This window comes from Zootoca vivipara, chromosome Z2 (assembly GCF_965207765.1).
Source record: "Zootoca vivipara chromosome Z2, rZooViv2.hap1.1, whole genome shotgun sequence".
NCBI lineage: Eukaryota > Metazoa > Chordata > Lepidosauria > Squamata > Lacertidae > Zootoca > Zootoca vivipara.
The window spans coordinates 39,004,771-39,032,530 of NC_142585.1; positions in this window are offsets into that span (position 1 = coordinate 39,004,771).

Genomic DNA, 27,760 nt, shown 5'->3' on the forward strand with positions numbered 1-27,760 from the left:
CCATGTGCCCTAATACATGTCCAAACAAGGTGGACGATTACGAGATATACCAGGATGCACCCATGTTTCCCCAAACATGCCCACACTGACAAGTTTGAGTGGGGTCAGCTGATGAGTGTGGTGGGAGTGATTTAATCCTGCTGGTTGATGTTTTGCCAGTTGTGTTCCCTGATGAACAAGCCCCTGCAGTGAGCAGGACTGAACTCTCTGCTAATCAGATTCTGAATGGAGAGAGTGCAATCCTGCTGGGGTCCGCTTTGCCAGAATTCTCCTTCTGGGGAACGCGCTGGTGGATCAGATCCCTCCTCCTCCTCCTCCTCCTCCTCCTCCTCCTCCTCCTCCTCCTCCTCCTCCTCCTGCCACAGAAGGGAAAGAGGATTGAAGCAGCCCCCAGTCAGTGGCAGCAGAAAGAGAAGGAGCCGCCAGCCATAGAAGCTGCATTGCCTCTGCGCTCGGCTCTGCTCCCTGGCTCCTAAGATGTCCTAACGTGACATCAGGATGTTGCGTGCATGACGTTGCTGCCCCCCCCAAATCCCCCTCACAAATTCTGCATGCAAAGCATATGCTCCGCCACTGAGCTAAGGCCATTTCCCATCTCAAGGCCCTTTCCTGATTTGTGCATGTTCAAATTCTTTTTATTGTGGGTGGTATAGGAATACAGTGGTACCTTTGTTTAAGAACAGCTTAGTTTATGAACTAAGAAGTTTAAGAAGGCTGATCATCGAAGAATTGATGCTTTTGAATTATGGTGCTGGAGGAGACTCTTGAGAGTCCCATGGACTGCTAGAAGATCAAACCTATCCATTCTTAAGGAAATCAGCCCTGAGTGCTCCCTGGAAGGACAGATCGTGAAGCTGAGGCTCCAATACTTTGGCCACCTCATGAGAAGAGAAGAATCCTTGGAAAAGACCCTGATGTTGGGAAAGATGGAGGGCACTAGGAGAAGGGGACGACAGAGGACGAGATGGTTGGACAGTGTTCTCGAAGCTACGAACATGAGTTTGACCAAACTGCGGGAGGCAATGCAAGACAGGAGTGCCTGGCGTGCTATGGTCCATGGGGTCACGAAGAGTCGGACACGACTAAACGACTAAACAACAACAGTTTATGAACAACTTGGATTAAGAATGCTGCAAACCCGGAAGTAGGTATTTTGGTTTATGAACTTTGCCTTGGAATAAGAACATGTTCTGGTTCCTGTTGAGGGTGTTCCATTTGTAAATTGAGTCCCTTGCTGCTATGGCAAAGCATGCTTTGGTTTAAGAACGCTTTGGTTGAAGAACGGACTTCCGGAACGGAAAAAGTTCGTAATCCAAGGTACCATTGTACCTTGAATAGACATGCAGCACCATTGTTAAAACAACTGCACTGGCTGCCCATCTGCTACCAAGCCAGGTTCAAGGTTCTTGTATTGATTTACACAGCCCTGAGCAACTTGGATCCAGGGCACCTCAGGGATCACCTGAACCCTTATATCCAACTTGATCACTGAGATCATTTGCAGGAGCGTCTCTTGCATTTTCCTGAGTTGGTGAGGCTCATTTGACACCAATAAGAAACCGAACCTTCAGTGGCATTGGCCCAGTCCTGTGGAACACCCTGCCAATGGAGACAGAGGCGCACAGTGGGCACCTTCTGTGCCAATTTTTAAATGCCTGCTGGGAAAAATTCTGCTTTGCCAGGCTGATGCAGTACATGCCCCACATTTCTTTTTTGCTTTTAACTTGGTTTTAACGTTTTATTATTTTAGTGTTTGATGTTTTCATATTGTTGTAAGCTGCTTTGATATATTGTTATGATGCAGCAATATGTGAATACTTTTATAAATAAATAAAGGCATGAATAAAAACAAAAACATTATTCATTGACTTTGGGATGCCTTATGGGAAGAGATTCAGAAATAAAAATGACCAAAAATAAAATTTTAAAATCTAATTTAATAAAAGTAGTAGTAGTAGTAACAACAACACACCGAACTGGAGAAGAACTTTGTGGGGCAAAGGGTGCTCATTTTGTGTACCCAGGGGGTTGTTTGGACTGCCATGTGTCAGTCAATGTGGATGCTGAAGGAGTATTGGTGCATCACATGAATGGAATGCTGTGTCCTGGCATTTGATGTTTTATGAATTGTAATATTTATGGATTTTGATGAGTTATCCACACTGCATTTAATTTTTATTGTTTTGACTTTCCCCCCTTCCTTTTTCTTTGTAAAACCACTTTGTCAACTTTTCTGATGAACTTGGGATAAATAACTGTCTACAACTACATGGTAGGTAATAAGTGTATGAGCCTGTGTGGTGTTGAGGTTAAGAGTGTCAGACTAGAACAGGGGTCAGCAAACTTTTTCAGCTGTGGGTCGGTCCACTGTCCCTCAGACCTTGTGGGGGGCCAGACTATATTTTGGGAAAAAATATGAACGAATTCCTTTGCCCCACAAATAACCCAGAGATGCATTTTAAATAAAAGGACACAATCTACTCATGTAAAAACACCAGGCAGGCCCCACAAATAACCCAGAGATGCATTTTAAATAAAAGGACACATTCTACTCATGTAAAAACATGCTTATTCCCGGACCATCCGTGAGCCGGATTGAGAAGGTGATTGGGCCGCATCCAGCCCACGGGCCTTAGTTTGGGAACCCCTGGACTAGAACCTGGGATACTTGGGGTTCAGATCTCCTGCTCAGTTGTGAAACTAGCTGGGTATGGCCTTGGGGACCAGCCAAAGTCTCTCAGCCTAACCTACCTTGCAGGGTTGTTGTGAGGAAGAAAGGTGAGATACAAATGAGATAAATGAAAAAGTGATTGAATAAATGACAGACTCCACCTTAGAACGCAAATATCTGCTCCGATAGAAGGCCACTTTCACATAACTTTGGGGTTTCTTCAAATCACCTTTCCCCACCTTCAATCTGGAGAGGCTCCCTGCCCAGGAAAACTGAATGCCCCCACCTCCTTATTTTTGCACCCTGCCACAAACTTGGTATTCTCTGTTTTCTTCCTTCCTCCTCCTCCTCTTCCTTGCCCTGTTAAATGATTGCAGTTATCAAGTGCTGACAAGTAGCATTAAAATTTATTAGCCGGTATAAAGTTTTATTTTAGGGTGGCTAGAGATTTACTAGGCTTTGAGAGTTCTTTCCTAGGTTTGCTGTGTCACTTTTAATAACTACTTGACACAACAACTCTCTCCCAACAGGGATAACATGCAGGACTGTTTAGGGAGGATGAGTATGGGGAGGGTGCAGGATGCAAAGGGTCTTTCCTTCACAGTCTGTGATGTCCCGTTCACCACCACACCACCACCAACACCACATGACAGGTGTGCATTGCTTTCTCATTTGTTGCAAGCGATCCCAAAGGGAAGAGCCATAGCTCGGTGGCAGACCATCTGCTTTGCATACAGGAGGTCCCAGGTTCGGTCCCTGGCATTCCCAGGTAAAGCTGGAAATATTTCCTGCCTGAAGAGTCTGTGCAGATAGTACTGAGCTAGATGGACCAATTGGTCTGACACAGTATAAGGTAACTTCCTACATTGCTTTGGGGAAAGGCTGTAGCATGCTTTGCATGCAGAAGGTGCCCGGTTTAATGCTCGGAATCTCGACTGTTGAAGGTAGTATGCTTCTGAATACCAGGTGCTAGGAATCACAAGCAGAAGGAGTGATATTGTGTACAGGTCTTGCTTGCAGGCTTCCCATTGGGGCATCTGGGTGGCCAATGTGAAAACAGGATGCTGTCCTGGTCTAGCAGGGCTCTTCTGATGTCCTTAGAATTTAAAACGGGAGGAACAGACTGCATCAAAAGAAGCTGCACATCATGTATCAACAAAAGTTGGGTGTCATGCTCTGTACACTCCCACACCAGAACTAACATCTCTTCTTGGTTCTGCAGTGACGGCTTTTCCCCAGCTTCTCAGCTTCTCCTATTAATATTTATGATGTGAAGAGGAAGTTGCATAAATCTTAATTGCTACATAATTAACCCTCCTTTTAAAAGAAAGAATGAAAGAGAAAGAAAAACACCTCAGCTTCCTTTACTTTTGTGTGTGGGAGAGCTATGCAAATGATTAAAGGTTGCGTGGCAAAGAATGAACTAGAACATGCTGTCAAATTCAAATAAGGATATTAGAAACCAGAGCTTTTTTGGAAGACTTACCCTTCTTGGGTCCTGGCTCTTTAAGATTCCACATGTGACTTCTTTGAAGCAGTCTTCATGCCTGGCTTTGTTGACAATTCTATTTTGTCTCTTGACATGTCAAAAGCAGCTCCTAGCAGTCTGTCTCACACACACTAGTTTGGCCGAGAACAGAGCTGGGGGTGTGGCTATGCAGATGAGAGGGTGTGGCTATAGAGACTGGTTTAGTGGGGGGGGTTTAGTTCTATGGGGCAAAGTATTGCCTTGTCTGAGGCAATGACATTAAAGATGGGTGGGTCTGAGGTAGGATAGCTGAGAACAGGCCATCCTTCAGTGGTAGAGAACTGCAGCACGATGACAGCCTTACGTTTTGATGTAAATAGGCATTTCTAGTGATGTCCCCCAGGGACAGAGGAAGAGACTCATTCCCTTAGGAAGAACACCCACATTCAGAGCAGAACTTCCTGCAGGATCAGTGATTCTCATCAGTGGCTGAGCATTCTCCACTTCTGCTGAAAAGCTTGGTGAGTAGGTGGGGAAACTCATTGGAACAACGTCACCACTCCTGTGCAGTCTTGGAACTTGTGTTCCTGATCTTGGATGCCTGAACCTGAGCCTAATCCTGGACCAGACTATTTGTTCTTCTCCATTTGCACCTGGATTATATTCTGTTCTTTCCTGAGTCTCAGCTTCTATAATAAATGTCCAGTTCTTTACTTACAAGAAAATGCACCCATTGTCATTTTGGGGCTGGAACCAGGAGAACAGAAGGACCACACCTCAGTGGTAGAATGCATGTTGTGCATGCAGGAGGTCCCTGCTCCAGCCCCAGCATGAAACCCTGGAGAGAAGCTGCTGTTCAGAATAGACCATGCAGAATAGACAGTCAGTCAGACTGATAAGTACTTTGACCCTGGTTACAGGTAGGTAGCCGTGTTGGTCTGGATCGAAGTAAAATAAAAAAATTCCTTCAGTAGCACCTTAAAGACCAACTAAGTTTTTATTTTGGTATGAGCTTTCGTGTGCATGCACACTTCTTCAGATACAGTGAAATGGAAGTTTCCAGGCACTTATGTATCTCTACATAAGTGCCTGGAAACTTCCATTTCACTGTATCTGAAGAAGTGTGCATGCACACGAAAGCTCATACCAAAATAAAAACTTAGTTGGTCTTTAAGGTGCTACTGAAGGAATTTTTTTATTTTACTTTGACCCTGTCTAAGGTAGCTTCCTTTATTCCTAGAAGTCATGTGCTGTAAGGCAATTGGAGTTGTGAACTTGTAGCCCTGGTGCCTTCTTCTCTATCTATGTATCAAGAACACATTTGGAGTTGTTGGACACCACTGCTGATGGCTCTCTTGAGTGTTGGTACCACCTTAGCAAGGATCAGCTGACTCAAAGGGCCACTAGGATCCCTGGTGATCCTATGAAGCAGGTCTAGGGAACTTTTCTGCAGCCCAAGGTCCACATTCCCTTCCGGGCAATCTTACAGGAACTACATGCCAGCAGTGGGAAGGGCTAGAAGCAAAAGTGGGCTGGGCAAAGGATGTGAATTTCAGCTTTGCACAGTGGGCTAGTTTCTACAGGCGCTCCCTTGTATACCTCTTTCTATCATAGGCAAACAAGAACAATGACAAGGGTGTGATGACATATTTCAGGGGAGCGGGTGTGGTATGGGAAGAGTCCTGAGAGCCAAAAATAGATGCCTCAAAAATAGAGGGTCAAATTTGACTCTGGAGCCTAGGGTTCCCATCCCTGCTATAAAGCTGTGGACCCTACCATGGTTTTTCAGCCTCAACAAGTTAAGTGGACTAAGCATCTTTTAGACTTTCTCACCCTGGGTTTTGACTTGGCTTACTAAGGCTGCCTCCAGACTGTTCTTCCTGACAAGCAGAATATGTCAGCCTCTCCCCTCACGCCACATTTTTGTTTTAATTTGCACCTCATGCCCAATCTTTAGCAAGATCCATAAGAAAAACAGTTAACACACAGCTGACATATCTTTGAAACAACGATCATATACGGGAAGCTGCTTGACCCCTGAAGGTTCTCTTGTACCACAAGATTGACACTTCACATTGACATTGCTTCAGGCTTATCAACAAATCTAAGCCAATTTTATTAAAGAGCATGCCAGCAAGAGACAACTTTATAGAGAGAGCGCGGAGGAGAAAGCCAAGGTTCATTTGGCTATTTCCCTCCTTCCCTCCCCACCTTTTGATCTGGAATTTTAAGGAAATAGGCTATTTAAAAGAACCAAGACCTTGTTAGTTGGGTTGTTCACTTTTCACTCTGCCATATCAGCTGAACTTCAGGAGGGGCACAGAAACTTGGAGGACATGGCTATATCAGTGGCCACTAGCCCTGATGGCTATGCTCTATCACCACTGTGACAGGCAGAATTTCCCCAAGTTGCTGGGAATCACAGGTGGGGGAAGAGTTGCTACATTCAAGTCCTGCTTGTAGACTTCCAATTGGGACTAGATGGACCCTCAGCCTGCCTTTCTCTCTCTCTCTCTCTCTCTCTCTCTCTCTCTCTCTCTCTCTCTCTGTGTGTGTGTGTGTGTGTGTGTGTGTGTGTGTGTGTGTATGTCCATCTCCATGATGCAGTGATGACCACCAGTCTGTCCTTCGATACCAATGAAGCCCATACCAAAAAATTATTCAACCTCTGCCCCACCCCCAACTGACACCCATAAGAATGTAACAGAAGCCCTGCTGGATCAGTCCAAAGGTCCATCTCGTCCAATGTCCTGTTTCCCATAGTGGCCAACCAGATGCCTTCAATAAGCTCACAAGCAGGGCACCAGTCCAATAGCTCTTTACCACTGTTGCTCCTTAGCATCTGGTAGCCCCTGGCACGTTGCTGCCACTGGCATTCACTGAATGCCGAAGGTACATCTTTTGACTCAGGCCTTTGATAGCTGTGGTGTGCATTTTCAGGGCCCATTCTATTCCTGACTGTAATCTGTTTTAACTGTTTTTGATTTGGAATTTGGAATTCTTGTAACCTGCTCTGTGACATGCTGGTGAAGGGTGGGTAATCAAACAATCAATTAATCAACCAACCAACCAATCAATCAATCAATCATTTATTCACACATATTGAGAGAGAGAACATGTTTTTTGCTGGGTTCAGTCATCAACTCTCCTACCAAATATATAAGCAAATTTGTCTCTGCACTTCCTAACAGAGCACAGGTGTTTCAGAGGAGGGGTGAGAGTTGGAAGAGGGGAAACAAAGCATCATGGAAATATCACGAAAATATAACAACCCCAATCCATTTATTTCGGACCCTACTGTTGTTCCTAGGACTGCGAAGGGCTGTTCCATAGAAGATCTGTGCCTGAAACAGCTATGTGGCCAGAAAATGTACAACAGCTGAAAAACTCTGCATGATAGCGTTTCACGTTTTGAAGAGAGCTATGATGTCTCTGCTTAACCTTTTTTTTCCAGGCTAAGCACACACAGGTCTTTTAACTTTTCCAAAGTCTCCTGCTTGGCGTCCTTTGGACATGCTCCAGTTTGTCAGAATCCTTTTAAAGCATGGCACCATAACAGATGCAGTTCTCCAGTTGGCTGGCACCCCTTGTAATTTTTAGGGTGGAATGCAGGGAGCCCAACAGTAGGTGGTGCCGGAGCCAATGACAGGCAGCACCCACTCATTCTAGCCTTGTCCCCATCCTCCTCCATCCCTGCTGAGTTCTACAAGGGCAATGATGAGACTGCAAGAGACAGTGCCACCTCCCTGAACTGGTTGTCAGTAAGAAGGTAGATAAGTAAGGAAGTAGGCAAGCAAGATGAAGGCAGACCAAGGTTGGGAGGGGAAAGCCTCATTAGCCCAAATGGATCAGCCTCCATTGCTAGTGCAGGATAATGCAGAGAAAACCAGCATGCAGCCCACATCTGTAAAGTCACACAGAAGGTCTCAGCTTCTATTATCAGTCAGGTATTTACCACCCACCTCTTTACTTTACCAAAACTTGACATCGCAATGAGAAAAGATTAGGAGTGTTGACAGGACCGCAAAGGTGACAGCTACAAAGAATTATGGTGCAATCAGATTGTCAGAATGCCCATTAGGGGGCTAAAAAACCTTCCTGTTCTCCGACACGATCCAAACTGATTTATTGCTCCGCGCAGTTCATGAACTCATCAGTGGTTTTGCATGGGGAAGAGAGATGGATTTTCTTCCTGATGTTTGGCATGCCTTCAGAACGTCCTTCTGAAATCTTATCGCTTTGAGTCTGTTGGGGAAATGGCTACTTTTCAGGATGGATCAGGGCTTGTGGGAATAGACTCATTAGGACACATAAACTTTTAGATAGGGATGAATGGATCAGTCTCTTTCTCCTGTGTGTCATTTCACATGTGCTGATTCATAAAACCATGCTGTCACATTTCTTCTGTATTGTTCTGCACAAGATTCCAATGTGGGGGTGGTATTTCACCCTTATGTATGCATACATGTTCTACCCTAAAACATTTGTTTTTATCTGGATTTTGTCCTAGAAATTACCATATTTCTTTGCATTTTGGTATTTTGTTTGTGCCAAGAGCTACATCACAGGATGCATCCTGAAATGGTACAGTCTCATTAAATCTTTGCCACTTGATCCTAGTTATTGTATGAACTGGTTCCTTAAGGGGCATACTTTTAGGTTTCAGATGGAGGGCTTAAGATTTGGACCAGATTTGGACCAAGCATCAGGTGCATGTTGGATATATCCACATTTAAATTGCCATGGTAAGCTGCTTGTTTCATGAGAGAATCCTTTGGATATTTTGGGTACCTCCTAATGACCAGAAATGTTATGAAAAATAATAATATATGGTCTTTACATGCAGAAATCTCTGTCTGTCTGAGACTCCAAGGGGCTCCTTATGGTCAGAACAGACAATTCTGGTTTACAGGTTCTGTTGGTCTGACTCAAAATAAAGGAGCTTCATATAAGGGGGGGGCTATTCCTCTACTCGCTCCACTCTCCAACCCCACCTACCCTTTTCCAGCTGCCCTTCCCCATACCTGACCAACACCACTCCTTTACTTCAGTATACATTCCTTACTTGAGTCACATCTGAGTAGTCTTCCCTGGTTGGAATCTATTCTTGAATTAATGCCTCTTTCTTGCCTGGATAGGAGAATGGAGGTGTGTGTGTGTGTGTGTGTGTGTGTGTGTGTGTGTGAATACAGTCTACTGTACAAAGGTAAGATTTATATTCATTGCTCATCTACTTTTGTCTCTGGTCCCACCCACTGCTTGCATGTGGCCCCTGGAAGGCTTCTCAGAAAGAAAAGTGACCCTTGGGCTGTAAAACATTCCCCACCCTTGCTGTACTGCTTGTTCATTTTAAATATTTAAGTGGCAGAATAATATTCAATTGTGCTCTGTGTGTGTGTGTGTTTCTGTCTTTCTGAGACAAAAGCCTGGGGATCTTGATTTACACACCCTGTGGCTTCTTCTCTGCTTTTAATGGTTTTGGCTGCCAATGAATTGTGTAAACAAAAGGTCTCCTCCAGTCTCCAACCCATCAGCCCTCTTTTGCTTCTGCAGATGAAATCATTATGCCCTCTGGGATGGCACAACAAGGTCATGTCCAGCCTTGAAGCTCCCACAGGAAGGTTGAGCCAAGGGAGACGTCATTATGTTGAGCCACATAAATAATATCGCATTGCTGCTAACTCTGGATTGTCAGAAGATACCACCTATGACATCTAGTGAGAGAGCATGATAGTTATGAGAATTTACAGGCCATGGCTAGACAATGGCCCCAGCTGGCTGGCATGAGAGCGATGCCGCCATCGCTGTTACTGACTGGATGACAGGATTATGGAGCAAGACACTAAGGAAGTCCCAGAGGGATTTGCGTCAGAGGCCTAAATTTTCCAGGTTGTTGGAGACCTGCTAGTTATTTCCCTCTGTTCTGTGCCCGGTAGAAATGTAGAGTTGGAAGAGAGACTTGTAGGTCAGTGTTCAACCTGGGGGCCCCAGATATTGTTGGACTAAAAATCCCATCAAGATCCCCAGCTTAGCCAATAGTCAGTGATGATGGGAGTTGTAGTCCAACAGCATATGGGGACCCATGGTTGAAAATCACTGTTGTAGTCCATCAAGCTCAGCAAGCTCCCAGGAACCATGTATGTTCCAGTGTCTGGGAGCCCTCTGCAAACACAGAAGCCCTATGCGGTTTTAAAGCCCTATGCGGCTTGGGACCCTCGTACATACGGGACCGCCTCTCCTGGTATGCCCCGCGGAGGACCTTAAGGTCCACAAACAACAATATTCTGGAGATCCCAAGCCATAAGGTGGCTAGATTGGCCTCAACTAGGGCCAGGGCCTTTTCAGTATTGGCCCCAACTTGGTGGAACGCTCTCTCACAGGAGACCAGGGCCCTGTGGGATTTGTCATCTTTCCGCAGGGCCTGCAAGACAGAGCTGTTCCGTCTGGCCTTTGGGTTGGACTCAGTCTGACCCCTGTGTTTTCCTCCCTCATGGTTTGGATTTATGGACTACTTAAAATGATGCTTAAAATGAGAAGAATCTTCTTCTTAAAATGAGAAGAATCATTAAAATGAGAAGAATACTTAAAATGAGAAGAATCCTTGGAAAAGACCCTGATGTTGGGAAAGATTGAGGGCACTAGGAGAAGGGGACGTCAGAGGACAAGATGGTTGGACAGTGTTCTCGAAGCTACGAACATGAGTTTGACCAAACTGCGGGAGGCAGTGCAAGACAGGAGTGCCTGGCGTGCTATGGTCCATGGGGTCACGAAGAGTCGGACACGACTAAACGACTAAACAACAACAACAACAAAATGAGGCTGCATTTTAAATGTTAATATTGTATTTTAATCTGTATTTTAATTAATTGTTTTCTTTTCTTTTATGCCTTATTGTAATTTTATTGGTGTTAGCCGCCCTGAGCCCGGTTTTGACTGGAGAGGTCAGGGTATAAATAAAAAATTATTATTATTATTATTATGGAAATAGGAGGGGCGGTACAACATCAGTAGGCAGTATAAAACATAGCTGTCAAGTTTTCCCTTTTCTCGTGAGGAAGCCTATTCAGCATAAAGGAATTTCCCTTTTAAAAAGGGAGAACTTGACAGCTATGGTATAAAGGTTTGGGCTGGTCAGGCCCAATATAAATGCTAAACGCTCAGCCTTCTGGCTTTGCCTGATTAACAAAGTTAGGCAGGGACAAGTGTTGTTAGACTACCACTCTCATCATTTACCACCATTGACCATACATTAGGGTTGATTGGAGTTGTACTCCAGGAACATCCGGAGGGCAACGCATCGGCTGTCCCAGATCTAGGCCAACCCCCTATGCAATGCAGGAAACCCAACGCTGGAGCAACTCTGGCATATGGTTGACTGGTGTCTGCTTTAAGACCTCCAATGAAAAAGAGTCATTTGCCCTCTAGATAATTTGTTCCATTCCTAAGCCTCTCTTACCATCAAAATGTTTCTCATTGGATTGCACCTTACATCATCTTCGAACACAGGCTACACTGGCTGGGGCTGATGGAAGCTGTTGCCCAACACCTGGAGGCCATCACATTGGCTACACTCTCTTACCGTAGTAGGGCTAGGGATTTGTTGCAGTTATTTCATCTAAGCGCCCAAACTTTTTTGCCTCTTGCCCAAAGGAAAGAACTGCAGGAAGGTCAATCAATGAGCCCTTCAAACAAGCCATATACTCCAATCTGTCAGGACAGCAAAGCAGGACACCTTCCCCACCCACCTATACGAACTCTGCACTCTTTCCCCTGCCCATGTGCCATGGAAAACCAGGGCATCCTGGGACGAAGGCAGAGCCCACAGTGCCTTCAAAGAAAGTGGGGCTGTACTGCTTAAGACGAGGTGCTTGGCATGTATAACAGGCTACAACAAGACACAAAATAATCCCTGAACACCTCAGAAGGTGGTGGATTCTTCTTCATGGGAGGTTTTTTAAACAGAGGTTGAATGGTTATCTTTAGCTGTGATTCCTTCATTGCAGGGGGCTGGTCTAGATGTCCCTTTGGGTTCCTTCCAACTCTACAATTTTATGCTTCTATGATATGGGGAAGTTATGGCCCTCTGAGGCTACCATCTTTGTCATCTCTAGCCTTTGGTCATGCTAGCTATGGCTGGTGGGAGATGGAGTCCAGCAACATCTGGAAGGCCATCCTGGCTCTAAACCCTTACAGGTTAAAATTTACTTCCTTGTTGAGAAGAACTGTCCTTGTTAATTCTGGGTTGCTCCTGCTCTCAGCTACACCAGAGCAGGGTCTGCTATCCGGCCGTCATCGCACACCATCCAATGGCTGCCATTGGAAATAATGGATGGCCTACCCGATTGAAGGCCTTAGACAAATCAATTAATATAGCTGCTAGTCTATTGATTCATACCCATAGCTGTAAAAATATCATTGATTACCTCGAGAAGTGCAGAGGTACGTACGTGCCACAGATGGCCAACCTGTCTGCGGACTGATCAATACGGTACATTTTCGGAAACTTTACCCCAGAGTCTCGTTGGATGGGGACAGGTTTGGACAGAGCTTAAAGTACGAAAGCAAATAATTTCGCTAACAACAGCCCATTAGGCAGCTAGTCGGTTTGTTCCTCATTTATCCCTGACTGTAGTTTATAGCCACATTGGTAGCAGTCACATTTTTTATTTTTATTCTCAACTGGAAGGGAAGTGGCTCAGTGGGACCTGTCATTGAATGCTGATGGTGGCAGCTTTTGCTGCGGCTCAGACAGGATAAATGGAATTCAACCGGGGGGGGGGGGGGGCAGGGTGACGGAGCAGACTGGCAAAGTGTGTTGGGGGGGGCGGCCTGGCTGAGGCAGCACAGCGGAAATAAAAATGTTCTTGGGATGCCCCCTACCTGGTCCCCAGTGACTGTTTTCATCCAGAGTACAAGATCCACTTCAAGTTTACAGCCTTTTAAAAAATATTATTTGCTGTCCTGCTTGGTTAGGAGCAGTTCAGCAAGGATGAGCTGATAGATGTGGGCAAATGCTCACTGCTGTGATGAAACAAAAGGACATGGGAAGAGCCTGCTGGATCAGGCTAGTGGCCCCTCCAGTCCAGCATTCTGTTCTCACAGCGGCAACCCAGAAGCCTTTGAAGCAGGAAACATGCAAGCATGACCCAAGCACAAGAGTACTCTCTCCCCTCCTGTGACTTCCAGCAACTGGTGTTCAGAAACACAACCCAGCCTGGCTAGTAGCCATTGACAGCTTTGTTGTCCATGAATTTGCCCTGCCCTCTTTTGAAGCCATCCAAGTGGGAGGACCATCACTGCCTCTTGGAGGAGTGAGTTGGGAGAATATTAAGAAACTCAGCGTGCAGAATCAGAATAGCATTGATTGCATTAGTCCATTGGCTATAGCAGAAACCGTGTGTGTGTGTGTGTGTGTGTGTGTGTGTGTGTGTGTGTGTGTGTGTGTGTGTACACGTATATGAACTGCTTAGCAGAGCACAAAAGGAAAACAAAAACAAAAACAAACTTCCATGGAGTCCTCCTCCCCCCCCCTGCCCCAACTCAGAGTAGAGTAAATTCAAGGCGACTTTGACAAGGTGAAGGGAAAGTGATTATACTGGTCTAGGCTGTCACAGGAATTGATCTGTCCTCTCAGCTATCGATCCATGGTCTCAAGCATTTCAGGATGTCAAGCTGCTTGATCTGAATTTCTATCTGCTGCGCTCTAGATGAAATGATGGAGAACTTCAGCAGAGGCCAAGACTACTCTACCTCAGCTTCGGAATTCCTTGATCAAATGCTGACATTAAAAAAGAGAACCCCATCACTCATCCTGTGCAGTGAGCAGCCAGAGAAATCCAGAACCATTTTTGCTTTCAAAACAAAATAAAAAAATCCTATGACAAACTTAGTTGGTCTCTAAGGTGCTACTGGAAGGATTTTTTATTTATTTATTTTTTGACTGCATCAGACCAACACGGCTACCTACCTGTAACTAGCATTTTTGTTTTCTTTTGAACTAGCCCAAATGCCCACACTTAGTTCAGTCATTTCATAATACAAATAATTTTTATAGCTCAGAGCAGAGGTCCATCTAAGTTTGCAGAGCCAAAATTTGCAGAAGTACCAAAAAAAATCCACCACCACCACCATCCTTTTTATTTTATATGCTACTTACTTGCCCAAATGGCTACTAGGTGACATACAAATGTAAAACCAATTATGAACAATAGATCAACACACAATTAAAGTAAACAATAAATCAGTTTCATCCAAACATTTTAAACACCCATAATTAAAATGTACAATAAACCAAGCTCATTAGCAGTATTTAACAGTATAGCAGTTAAAAAAGCTATTAATCTAAACAACTCAGGACCTAACAAGATCATCTTGCCCCACATGAGCTCACTCAGATGCTTCGATCAGCGGAATTGGACTACAGGTGCCATGTATTAACAATTCCACATTTGTAAGAACTGCATTGTTTAGCGTGGCAGTATTTTCACTGTGGAACTCCCTGCCAATTGTGATCAAGCAGTTGCCTTCACTTTATTTTCTTCAGTGCCTTCTAAAAGCATTCCTGTTTAGACAAGACAAGCCAACTCAGATACTTAGAAAGTTGAGGTAATTTTAATCTGTTTTAGTAGTTTAACATTGTATGTTTTTGTGGGATAGCTAGCTTAAGTCTAATTAATGCATGCAGGGGTTAATAGCATAGAATAAGCTATTCTGCCAGGCCTAGCTATAACCACAAGCCACTCTTGAGTTCTTACGCCAATAATTTGGGAACTTTCACCACTTTCTAAGTAAGCTAAGTTTTACTGCCTGTGCAACTTTTTCAGAATGCTGTATGAAAAGAAACACATGAATCTTACCTTTGGAGAATTTGTAATCAAACCCATGCTAGGAGAAGAGGGAAACTTTAGAAGGAATTTGGAAGGGCATATTTCAAAGGTCTAACAACTTAGATTTCCATGCTTTACTTTGCTTCATGTTTTGTGATTTTAAATATCTCCTGGGGCGTTCTCTCACCAAAGAGTACTTTTTAAAAGTAGGGTTGCATTTTCCCCTTGATTGTATTGTCTTAATATTTTTGCAAACTGCTTTGATGTTTTTTTATAATCAATAAGTGAATAAATTTTATGAAATAAATGAATAAATAAAATGATTAGTTCAATATGCTCAGAAGGGAGAAGATCAGGAGAATCAAGTACGTCTTCAAGAGACAGCGGAATGCCATTACTGATGGGGCCCTTAAAATTTCATGCAGGGGCAGGGAACCCAACATAGTTCATTTAGTGGGCAAGGAAAACTGAGTGTTGGGAAAAGGAAACAGAAAACTAGGGTGGGAGGAATGGAATGGAGTATCTCAGGAAAGGGCATGGCTGGCTGGAATCCTTGGTCCTTCACACCGTGACTCTTTCTCTCTCCCCCCCCCCAAATTACACGTAGTATTTCTTTTCTACAATGCATTGTTCAGTTCTGTAGTCATGTGAAGGGGTGGAGACGATTCTGTGGTGGAGCAACCATCATGTCTATTGGCCTATGGGCTTGCTGCAGCAAGGGGAGAGGTTGCTTAAAATCTTTACTTCCCTCCCGTTGACTCTAATGCATTCCTCTTCTCCCAGGCTTTTGGCTACTTACTATGGCCTTTTAAACTGGGGTGGGTGGGTATTGTTTTCGTTTGCCATTCTGTTATATCTTTTTGAGTTTTTATATTGTTAACTGCCCTATGATCCTCATTTGAAGGGTGGTGTAGAAATTTAATAAATAGCAATAGGGTTGATGATAATTACAATGTACATTTATTTATATTTGCGAAAATTTCTATGCTACCAACCTCAAGCAAAGAAAGCAGGGCACCGAACAGTATCAAACTCTCTCTCCCTCCCTCTTTCTTACATTCTTAAAAAAATTGCAGAATACAGAATACATGGGTGGTATAGATTTGGAGCAATTTTGTGGGCATGTCAAAGGAATGAGGGAGCTCCAGATCTTGCTGAACCACAAGAGCGCAAGAAGATCATGTTTGATCAGGCCAGTGGCCCATCTAGTTCAGCATCCTGTTCTCAACAGTGGCTTCTGACAATGGAGGCAGAACATTATAAATCAGAGTTAGTAGCCACTGATAGACCTATCCTCTATGATTTTGGACTCACAGCTGTCCATGGAGGCGCAGGTCAGTTCTGTGTCCAGGGCAGCTGTTTATCAGCTCCATCTGGTACGCAGGCTGAGACCCTACCTGCCCGCAGACTGTCTTGCCAGAGTGGTGCATGCTCTAGTTATCTCTCGCTTGGACTACTGCAATGTGTTCTATGTGGGGCTGCCTTTGAAGGTGACCTGGAAACTATAACTAATCCAGAATGCGGCAGCTAGACTGGGGACTGGGGACGACCACATAACACCGGTCTTGAAAGACCTACACTGGCTCCCAGTACATTTCCGAGCACAATTCAAAGTGTTGGTGCTGACCTTTAAAGCCCTAAACAGTCTCGGTCCAGTATACCTGAAGGAACGTCTCCACCCCAATCATTCTGCCTGGACATTGAGGTCCAGTGCCGAGGGCCTTCTGGCGGTTCCCTCACTGCGAGAAGCCAAGTTACAGGGAACCAGGCAGAGGGCCTTCTCGGTAGTGGTGCCCGCACTGTGGAATGTCCTCTCATCAGGTGTCAAAGAGAAAAACAACTACCAGACTTTTAGAAGACATCTGAAGGCAGCCCTCTTTAGGGAAGCTTTTAATGTTTAATAGATTATTGTATTTTAATATTCTGTTGGAAGTCGCCCAGAGTGGGTGGGGTATAAATAAATTATTATTATTATTATTATTATTATTAAGAATTTGTCTAAACCTGTTTTAAAGCCATCCGAGTTGCTGGCCATCCCTGACTGTTGTCATACCACTTCAACAGCCACCGAAAATACAGGGAACTGTAGTTCATTATGGTGCTGGGAACTGTAGCTCTGTGAGGTCAGCATCCTTAACAAGCAACAGTTCTCAGGATTCTCCAGGAGAATTAAAGTGGTACAACATTGCTTTCAATGGGTGGTGCATATGTGACCACGTTTTTGTATGGAGAAGCCATCCCTCGTTTCAGCCACAGCCTCACGGAGAGCAAGGCCTCTGCATTGCTTTCCTGCTTTCTTTGTTCTCCCACCTCCCCATTCCCAATCCATTAGCAATATCTTCACCCTTTTGGTGACAAGGGCATTCTGACATCACCCAGCACATTGCAGCAGGCATTCTACATTATTTATCTCCATAAAAGTCCTCCTCTCCTTGTGTTTCATACTGTTTTGAGGTCAGACAGGGTTTGCAGCTTTAGAAAGTTCTGGTTTCAAGTTCTTGAAATTTTTTTTAGAAAATGATAATGTACAAATGGGAGCCAAGGAAAGTTGGGAGAAAGGCTTGGAAAGAAACTCCCAAATGGGTGAGTTGAAAGTTGGAGAAGGGCTGTAGTTCAGTGGCAGAGCATCTGCTTTGCATGCAAAAGGAGCGTCCCAGATTCAACTCCCTGCAGCCTCTCCAAGTAGGGCTGGGAGAGACCCCTGCCTGAAACCCCGGAAAGCTGCTGCCAGGAACAGACCAGTAATGTTTTATAATACGGCTACCTGTGGGAGGGCAAAATTTGGTGTTGCGTGTGGAGACCTTTTAACCACCCCCAAGAAATAAATTCAGACAAGACTCAAATTTTAGGTTTGGTTTTTTGCAGAATTTAGGCCACAACTTTATTGATTACAATCAAGTGAGTGGTTGCATAGGCTCTGGTATGACTAGCTGCCTGCAAGGGCTACAACCATAGGTAAGCCTCGGGTGAACACCTGGGGCAGTGGAAAGCAGGAGCCCTGCTGGTCCTCCACCCAGACTCAGGCTCAGGGCACACTCCTCACAGGGAAGACCAACCATGAGTCCGTGGATTCCTTTAGCAGAATACCCAATGCATAGGAATGGCTAGGCATCCTGCCACCCCTATCCACCTGAACCAGAGCCTATCCGCAACCTTACAAGTTGTGACGATTTGCTACGCAGCAGGCGAAACCCAAGTGGCACTAGCCAATCAGCCAATTGGGGAAAATTCCTGTCGCGCCCCTGTCCCAACGACAGACGACACACAATGGCATAGCAAGGTCAAGCCCTAAATATAGGGAGAGGTGGGTGGGTGTTCCGATGCACAGAGCTAAAAGAGGAAGCTCAGGGACACCGTGCATGGGCTTAAATAGAGGTCCCCCAATCGCTTTGACTGATGTCCCTCTGGCCCAGTTGCACCATGATCGAGGGACCACCAATAGGGTGTTGTGGCTATCCAAACGTACCTACCCACAACACTGGGTCTGGTTGCCAGGTCGCACCGCAACACGTGCCCTCTTGTTAGGGAGGACCCGATTTCCCAAATGGATCTTAATTATGGATCTTCTCAATTTTGTGCCCCCTCAGCTGGTGCCGCCCAAACCAGAGCCCACCCACCCTCCAATAAAAAAAACCCAAACTCAGGACATTTCCTTTAAAATGTAAAAATCTACACAGGTGGGCATGTTGGCCCCCCAAAACAGGACATGCCCGGGCCTTCCCGGATGTATTACAACCCTAGTCCTATCTACTTCTTCTTTCTGGTTCCCAGCAGCCCTTGTAGGAAACAACTTCTCACCTTCTGTCTCCAGAATTCACTCCACCCCTCCAGTCACGCTGGCAACCTCTGTTTCTCAAGCCCATCGCAAAAGGCACTTTTTCCTGTTGCTTCCATTTGGCCAATTGTAACCTTACCATTATTAAACAAGCCAAACCATTATTAGTTTTTTGCAGTGCTATTTTTCTAGGAAAAGAGGTGCCGGAACTCACCACGAATGCCTCCCTTGTTTTCTTATAATGACAATGGCATCCACCTGAGAGGTGCCAGAACTGAGTTCCAATGAGTTCCGGCTAGGGTTTTTGTTTGTTTGTTTCTTCAACAGCCCATCTCTAGTGAGCCATTGCCAGGCTGGCCTCATGAGCAAACTAGTGGGCATTATTTCCATTCCTGGCTAAATTCATTCATTTATGAGTTTGCTCAAATTCTAACCATTCCCTGAATGTAGCAGTTATGGGGGTGGGGTCTGTCCCCCCAACTCTTAACATCATGTTTGTCAGCCACATTTTTGTACTCGCCATTTGTCCCTCCCCTTCCAGTTGTCTGCTTTGTGTAACATCTCACCTGGTGCACGCCCCCTAGAGAACTTTGAGCTTGATGTTTCTGTTGGCCCTAATAAGCTGTGGATTTGGGGAGTTTTTACTATCAGCAAGATGGAAGAAAATGCCATTTTGATTTTCTTTCCACAATGCAGTAACACACCAGAAGAATCAAAACAGCACAGAAAGAAAAGACCTGTGTGTGTGTGTGTGTGTGTGTGTGTGTGTGTGTGTGTTTAACCCACAGACCAGCTGATTAAAATTACCCTCTCTGATTAAAATGAATCTGCCTCCCCCACCATGGGTTAATCAATGAATCCTTTAAGACTGCCATTCTCTGCAAACTTTCTGTGGAATAATTCTTATTGTGTAAGACACTGCTGTTTGCTGATTTAGCTGCAGATTTTAAAAGATCTAAACTTGCAGTCCTGAATGGAACAGATTGCATGGAAATTGCTTAGGGTAAGGTCAGTCATTGGACCCAGGTGGCGCTGTGGTTAAACCACTGAGCCTAGGGCTTGCTGATCAGAAGGTTGGCGGTTCGAATCCCTGTGACGGGGTGAGCTCCCGTTGCTTGGTCCCAGCTCCTGCCAACCTAGCAGTTCGAAAGCACGTCAAAATGCAAGTAGATAATTAGGAACCGCTACAGCGGGAAGGTAAACGGTGTTTCCATGTGCTGCTCTGGTTTGCCAGAAGCAGTTTTGTCATGCTGGCCACATGACCTGGAAGCTATACGCCGGCTCCCTCGGCCAATAATGCGAGATGAGCGCGCAACCCCAGAGTCGGTCACGACTGGACCTAATGGTCAGGGGTCCCTTTACCTTTACAAGGTCAGTCATTAGGCAGAGGACTGGAAGGCTATAGAACAGGCATCCCCAAACTCGGCCCTCCAGATGTTTTGGGACTACGATTCCCATCATCCCTGACCACTGGTCCTGTTAGCTAGGGATGATGGGAGTTGTAGTCCCAAAACATCTGGAGGGCCGAGTTTGGAGGTGCCTGCTATAGAAGATACAGATGGAAGAGATTGTCCTGGCCTTCTGTATGAGCCTCCCTGAGATTCTCCTGAAGTCTTTGTCCAGTCCTCTGAAAATCTGGGCCTTCTGAACCAAATTCTTAGAGCAAATGTGAAAAGATACCCCACAAATCACATTAGGATTCCCTATTCCCAGTTCTCAGCTCTGGATTAAATAATAGTTATCAGCATTATGCTTGAAAGATTGAGTCTCCGACAAGCCAAATAGCTGCCCCCCCATTATTCTTTTGATTCTAAGTATTTGTTGTAACATCTTATTCATCTGGAAAATAATTTTAAACAGCCCTGAAAATAGCGGATTCCTCTTGGTTAAAATGATCGTGGGCGCCAGGGCGGCTGACATATAGTAACATGATTCACTTGGACAGTTAGTGACTGAACATCCAATTCATTTCTTTTCTGGAGCACCAAGTTATTATCTGAAATGCACAAGGTGTCTGGGGCTAACGTATGATCAGCCAGGGACGCTTCTGACGGCTTGAAGAGCAATCAATAAAAATTGTCTCCAGCAGTTTTGTAGACTATGGAAGTTGGTGGGGAAATGAAGTGATGGAGATTAACTAGTGGAAGTCGATGCCCCGGTGCTGTGAACCCTGCTTTTTAATTAAAGATCCAACACTGCTTTGTACTGGAATGGTGATTCCTCCCCCCGCCCCCTGCTTCCTTCAGTTCCAAGAAATTCTCTGGTAATGGATAATTTCCTTTCACAAAAACACACACACACAACTGTGAATGTTGATAAAACACTTGCCACAATGCATGTAATCTGAGGGTCAATTCACACATGATGCTTTGTAACTGCACACGCTAGATGTTTTAAGTGAAAACCCAGGTATCCAATAGGACTTGGGCTCCAACTTCAGAGGGGTAATATAGGGCATTGTGTGGGGAAACAATTCCACCTAAACATTAGGAAGAACTTCCTGACAGTAAGAGCTGTTCGACAATGGAATTTGCTGCCAAGGAGTGTGGTGGAGTCTCCTTCTTTGGAGGTCTTCAAGCGGAGACTTGACAGCCATCTTTCAAGAATGCTTTGATGGTGTTTCCTGCTTGGCAGGGGGTTGGACTGGATGGCCCTTGTGGTCTCTCTCTATGATTCTGTGAAACAGAGCAGGAACATTGATGCCATCTGCCAGGGTAACAGACAGATCCTTTTTGCTTTGGCAAGAGAAAGAGGAAATAATGAGACTTTCAATTTTTAACTACTGTATTGTTTGTGAGATTCTCATAGATGAGCAAAGAATTGGGAATAAAATCAAGCAGAGGCTGGATAAATCTCTCATTTTATTTTGTGGTGTTCCTATTTCACACTAGCAGTTTAAAAATGGTGACTTCTTGGCAAGAGGGTTTGCCTTTCCGATTAAAAGCTAAAGGTTACATTCCAGCTGAATAAAGATCTTTTGTTAACCCTTGGGGTATTTTATAAATTGAACATATGTAATCTGAAGCAAGCACTGCTGTGTTTAATGCAGCTTACATCCACGAAACTATGCATAGGATTTGCAGTCATGCTGATTGAAATAAACGGTATATTATGCCAAGCATCTCACAACTCCTCCTTCCCTCCTCCTTACACTGTTGCAATCAAGCTGTGAAAAGAAGGGGATCACCAAGCAAAAGGAGGAGGATAAAAAAAGAGAGCTGTAGAGCAAACCAAACCCCAGGGGCGGGGGGGGGGGGGAGAGAGAACTGCAGAAGTGGTTGTCCCAATGTGTTTCAAGAAGCAACTTCAGTGCTTCTTGGGGGGGGGGGGAGAAGCAGCCCTGCAAGGGAATGCCTTCTCTTACCCATCACCTAGCAGAAAGTTCCACAAACTTAAGAAACTCCTAAGGAAATCCCTCAATAGACATTGGTTCTTGAAATGCAGCTGTGGATGGGAGTCTGCCCCTGAATACCAGTTACTGAGTACTGAGTACTGCGAGTGAGGAGAGTAGCTGCTACACTCGGGTCCTGCATACAGGCTTCCTATTGGAGCAGGGCCGGCCCTACGGCAAGGCTGGGTGGCGCAGGGCTGCCAGGGGGGCGCCGCGCTGCTGTGCCCGCGGCAGCCGTGCTGTGTGCTGCGTCCGCCAGACAGCTGCGCTGGGAAACGGGGCAGGGGTGCGCCGGAGGAATCTTTGCACCAGGGTGCCAGATATGCTTAAGACGGCCCTGTATTGGAGCATCTGGTTGGCTATCGTGAGAACAGGATGCTGGACTAGGTAGTTAACCGGCCTGATCCTGCAGGGCTCTTCCATAGTTCATACTGAGGTATATACGACTTGGTGGGTCATGAGAAGGTGCAGACAAATCTATCTACTTCTCTCTGTTTCTCATTTCCCCAATCATAAGTTCAGCTAATCACATTCCCACATCAGCTAGAAACCCTTATTTTTAAAAAAGAAGGTGTTCCTAAAAACCTTTTTAATTTGCTTTTCTCCTAATATACACATTTTTTTCTGCACATTTTTGCCTCAACTATACATTTATGAAGGCATATAATGCAAGTTTTGGGTGAGTTCACTTCCCTTTGATGTTATATACAGTACACATGTTATATACATACGTATTTGGATGGAGAACTGAACCATGAAATCCAAGAAAGCATGAATTTCAAGGATAGCTAGCTGTGTTTCAATTTGCATATGGTGTCAGTTAAGGAGGTTGGCACCCAAACGCATGAACCGAACCAAATTTATTCCGCATTCCTGGCCAGCCCATGTGGCCAAGATTTTAAAAGTATGTTGAAGTAGTGAACTGGTCACAAATAGGTTACATGGAGTCTGAAACATCAAGTTTCCAAATGCACAGGTGGCCTGGGGAAATGACTGAATGGGGTTGGAGAGGAGCAAGGGAGGGCCATAGTTCAGTGGCAGGTCATCCCCAGGTATGGTTTAGGTGATATCCCTCAATACAAATCTGAGGTTCTGCCCCCCCCCAACAAAATCCTGTCCCCCTAACAAAAATCCTGAATACATCCATGCTCCCCGTCCTACTGGTAGAATGGTAGCTATTTAAATGTTTTGTTTGTACATAGAACATGTTTTATTTATAATTTTTTATAATTTATACAAAATACAATTACATAAAATGATGGGAACATAATGAAATATTGTTGAATCAGGGGGGAAAGCATAGAATTATAGAGCTGGAAGGGGCCCCAAGGGTCATCTTTCTAGTGCAACCCCCTGCAATATTTCCCTCTGTGGCCCCCTAGCCTTGTGCTGTGGCCCCTCCATTTACACATTTTTTAACCTGTGGCCCCCTTGGAATATCCTGCTCCTCCCCCCCCAGAAGGCCATATAGCCCCCAGCTGGGAAACACTGGCATAATGCATAAAGATATGTAATGAAGGTGCCAAGTGAGCCTCCCTGGGGAGAGTATCCCAGAGAGCCACTGCAGAAAAGATCCATTCTCATGTTGCCACCCTCTGGCACAAAGAAGGGCCTCAGAGGATTATCACAGGGTCTGGGTCTATTCATATGGGAAGAGGCGGTCCTTGAGGTATTGCAGTCCTGAGCCGTTTAAGGCTTTATAGGTCAAAACCAGCACTTTGAATTGGACCTGGAATCTAATTGGCCACTAGTGCAGTTGGGCAAGGATTGGTGCAATATGTTCAAATCATCTTGCCCTGAATTCTGCACCAGCTAATTCCCTGAACGGTCTTCAGAGACAGCCCCACATACAACACATTGCAGTAATCTGAATCGGCAGGTAGAGCTGTGATGGACCTCTGTCAATTTGTAAGCCCAGGGCTGTGGTGGGATCTAAACCCCAGTGCCTGTACATAGCACATTAAAAAACACACCTCCCTTTCTCTGTGCCAGCCCCCATTTGCTCACTGGGCATCTTTGGCCTGTCCCACATCTCCCTCTCACATCTGACACACATTCTACTCAAGCGCCATGTGCTGTCATTGTGGGAGACAAGATCCTGAAGTAGACAGAGCATGGGACTGCGCCCATCTGACAATCCCCATGTTCTAATGGAAAAAATCGAGTCGAGTCAGTGAACTGGGGAAGATAGAATGCCGGTGTAGAGCAGACACCTCACAAATCTCCCCCACTATGTCCCTCACTTGCAAGCAGTCATCTTCTGAGTGAATCACCAAGTCTCCTCGAAGGAAGGCGCGGAAAGCTGTTCAATGGAACATTAACCTCACATTTCACATGCTTGCAATAATCCAGCGGGAAGACGCCTCCTCCTCCTCCTCCTCCTCTTCACCCCTCCTTCTTTTCATATCGTGATCTACCCCACTTGCCTTAATAAGAAATGTCTCCAAATAATAAAAATGGATATTATTATATTTCACACCCCACCCCAAAAGCATCTGTCTCACAATTCCCTGTTAGTCTTGGTATCGTTCTTGTGGGACATAAGCGCAACACATTAACAGTAATTTAAAGTTGCACTGCGCATTGATTATTTATACCCTTACATAAAAAAGAGGGGGAAAGGCAGGTTTTCAGCAGAGCGCACGGGTCTTGATAAACTGTGCATGTTAAATCAAAATCTTCCAGATATGTGGGCTGAATCTCTAGGTGGATATTGCCAGGGTGTGTGTGTGTGTGTGTGTGTGTGTGTGCGCACACACACACACACACACACACGAGAGAGAGAGAGATTACTGCACCTTGCTAGTGACTGTCTTGATTCAAATACCTCTCTAAATCATGCCGCACATATAAATAATAAATAAGGAAAAGAATTGCATCCTTAATATTATTCTTGTGTCTTATTAAACTAATATTTCAAGAAACTTACAGCGTTGGGTGCATTCTCTGCATGTGCATTTGTGTAGCATAAAACAAAAGGCAAGAATCAAAGCGGTGAGAGCAATAAGAATAAGAATAATAAGAAAATAGAGCTCTGTCTGATAAAACCGAAACTGTCCTCATAAAAACAGAAGTATGAATGATTATTCTAATTGCTGAGGGATACCTTTAGAGAGATCGGATAATTAAATGGTACAATGGTTAAGACCTCTGGATAGAGTTTCTCTCCGTGCCTTAACCCCACCCTACATTAGCAGGAGAAGCAAGAAAGGCATTATTTTCTGCAAAGATTATTTCATTCTATTCCAACACCACCACCCAGATTTCATAACAAGAAGGTTCTTATTCCAGTCCTTGATGTGAAACTCCTCCCCCCCCCCCTTCTCACATGTTTCCCATTGGCTCCAGAGCATGTAAGTTTCACTTGGGAATGTGAAACAGACACATTGCTTTTGGTTTGAGGTTATTGGCTTTGAGATAATGCAGTGGCCTTAAGAAAAGATGCTGTTTTAAGTCAGAACCGCATTTAGACATTAAACTGGGGCTGGAGATCTTTCTCAGTCTGAGGGCTGCATTCCATTCTGGGCAGCTTTCTGAAGACCACATGCCAGAGCAGGGCGGGACTAGAGGCAAAAGTGGGCAGAACAATGAATGTCCGGTCACATTCATTGTTGTGTCACACCACACCCACTGGTGTGGATAAAATTTAGTGTGATATGCCAGGTCCCCGTCCCCCCCACCAAATAAAATTTGCACACTATTTGATTGTTGTTGGGTTTGTTTGTTTTTTGTTTTTGTTTTAAACCAAACCAAACAAACCCTCAAAGCAGTATATCAGTCAAAAGGTCACAGTTTCATAATGTGACAGGTGCTGCAAGGCAAAAGGAACATTAGAAAATTGGACTGAAGCACTAGCATTATAATCCGGAAAACCAATGCAGTATTCACTACATGTGAATGCATGCAATGGGTGACTCTTGTTTATTGTATCTCAAGCCCGAGGTGCTGGATTCTATTGATTGATTGATTGTTGCATTTTTCTCTAAGGAACTCAAGGTGGCCTACCTGGCTCACCCCTCCTCTTTTAATCCCTACAACAACCCTGTGAGGTAGGTTAGGCTAAGAGGCAGTGACTGTCCCAAGGTCACCCAGCGAACTTCAGGGCCTAGTAGAATTTGATACCCTGGTTTCCCAGGTCCTAATCTAACACACTGTCTGAGAGTCCTCACTCTCCCTCACATTGGTATTCCCTGGTCTGCAGGTATTCACAGAATGATGGCAGAGAGTTGTCATTTTCTGGGAAATCCTAGAGAGTTTGGGGTCCTTGGGCAATTGGGCAGAACAGTTGGAGGCAGAGATGATCCACATAACACTTGCCTCTGTTGTGTGGTAGCTTTTTGGATTGTGCTTCCATCTAGGGAACCAGACTGTGGCTGGTCAGCTGTGTCATCCGTGACTGCATCTTCTCATCGCGAAGCTTCTCAATTATTATTTTTTTGCAAAAATTGATTGCCAAAAAGCCCTGGGTGGAAGGTCGTAATTACGCCAGTCCAAAATTGCAATAAATGTGATGCATCAAAATTTACTGAGAATTAAAATCTGAAACATCTGTGAGGGCAGCAGATATATGGCTCGTTGGGTTGATCAGAAAGAGATTCCCCTGGCCTATTAATTCTTGGCTTGAAGAATTGGTGGCCTACCATGGAACACTACTTTTCAGAATGCAACTCTTGGACAAAGTTCTTTCAAGTTCTATTCTGTCACATTAAAGACTTAAACACAGGGCACTTTTAAATGAACCTTTTTTGGCAGTGACACGCACTTCTCTTTTGTTTTGGTAGGAGGGTATCATTTTGAAAGTATTCTTCTATTCAAGGAACATAGCCCTCACTCTGAATTGACTTTTCCCTCAATGATGTTGGCACATAGCAACATTTCATGATCCCTCCACTGAGCTGAGTATGTATGATTGATCAAGTGCCCTCCCTCGGAATTGGTTTAACCTGCTTTGAGTGAAATGGCCACTTGGCTACCATTAATTACATGGTCCCTGGTATTCTCAGGTTACTTGTTAACCGAAGCCCTTGAAATTAGGAGGAGGAATTCAGTTGCAACAGATGAGGGAAAACAATTGCAACCAAGAATGAAAAAAGTGTGCATTCACAATGGGGGGTAATTTCTTCACCTCAAAATTCCTGAATGTGAACATTCCAGTGTGGGGACAACAATGCAGCCCTGATCAGATATATTAAAAATAATAAGCTCTAAGCCAAAAGGGTGTCTTGCCTGGGATTGATACTCTTTATTAAACACATTTTTCTTTTGTGCAGGCAATAGGGGAACACACACACACACAAACAAACAAAAGAAAATGGAAGAGTGTCCCTTTGGAGGTGAAGTCTAACCATTGGAGAGTTACAGCACCTGCTGTGGCTGTAGAGGCCAATACAGAAGCGCCTTTTTTTGTTGCAGCTGGAACAGATGAAGGTATTCAGCTGTGCTGATGCAGGGGTACTGAAATATACTTGGCGTCCTGCAGTGATTTCATGCCCTTTATTGCAGCTTGTAAAACAGTGGTTGAATTTCCCTGAAAACCTCAGGCTTTTATATACATTATTTACACAATGAGTCCTGTCTGATTGGCTGATTCTGCTTCCCTCCTGGAGCCTGATTGGTCTTTTCCTGCAGG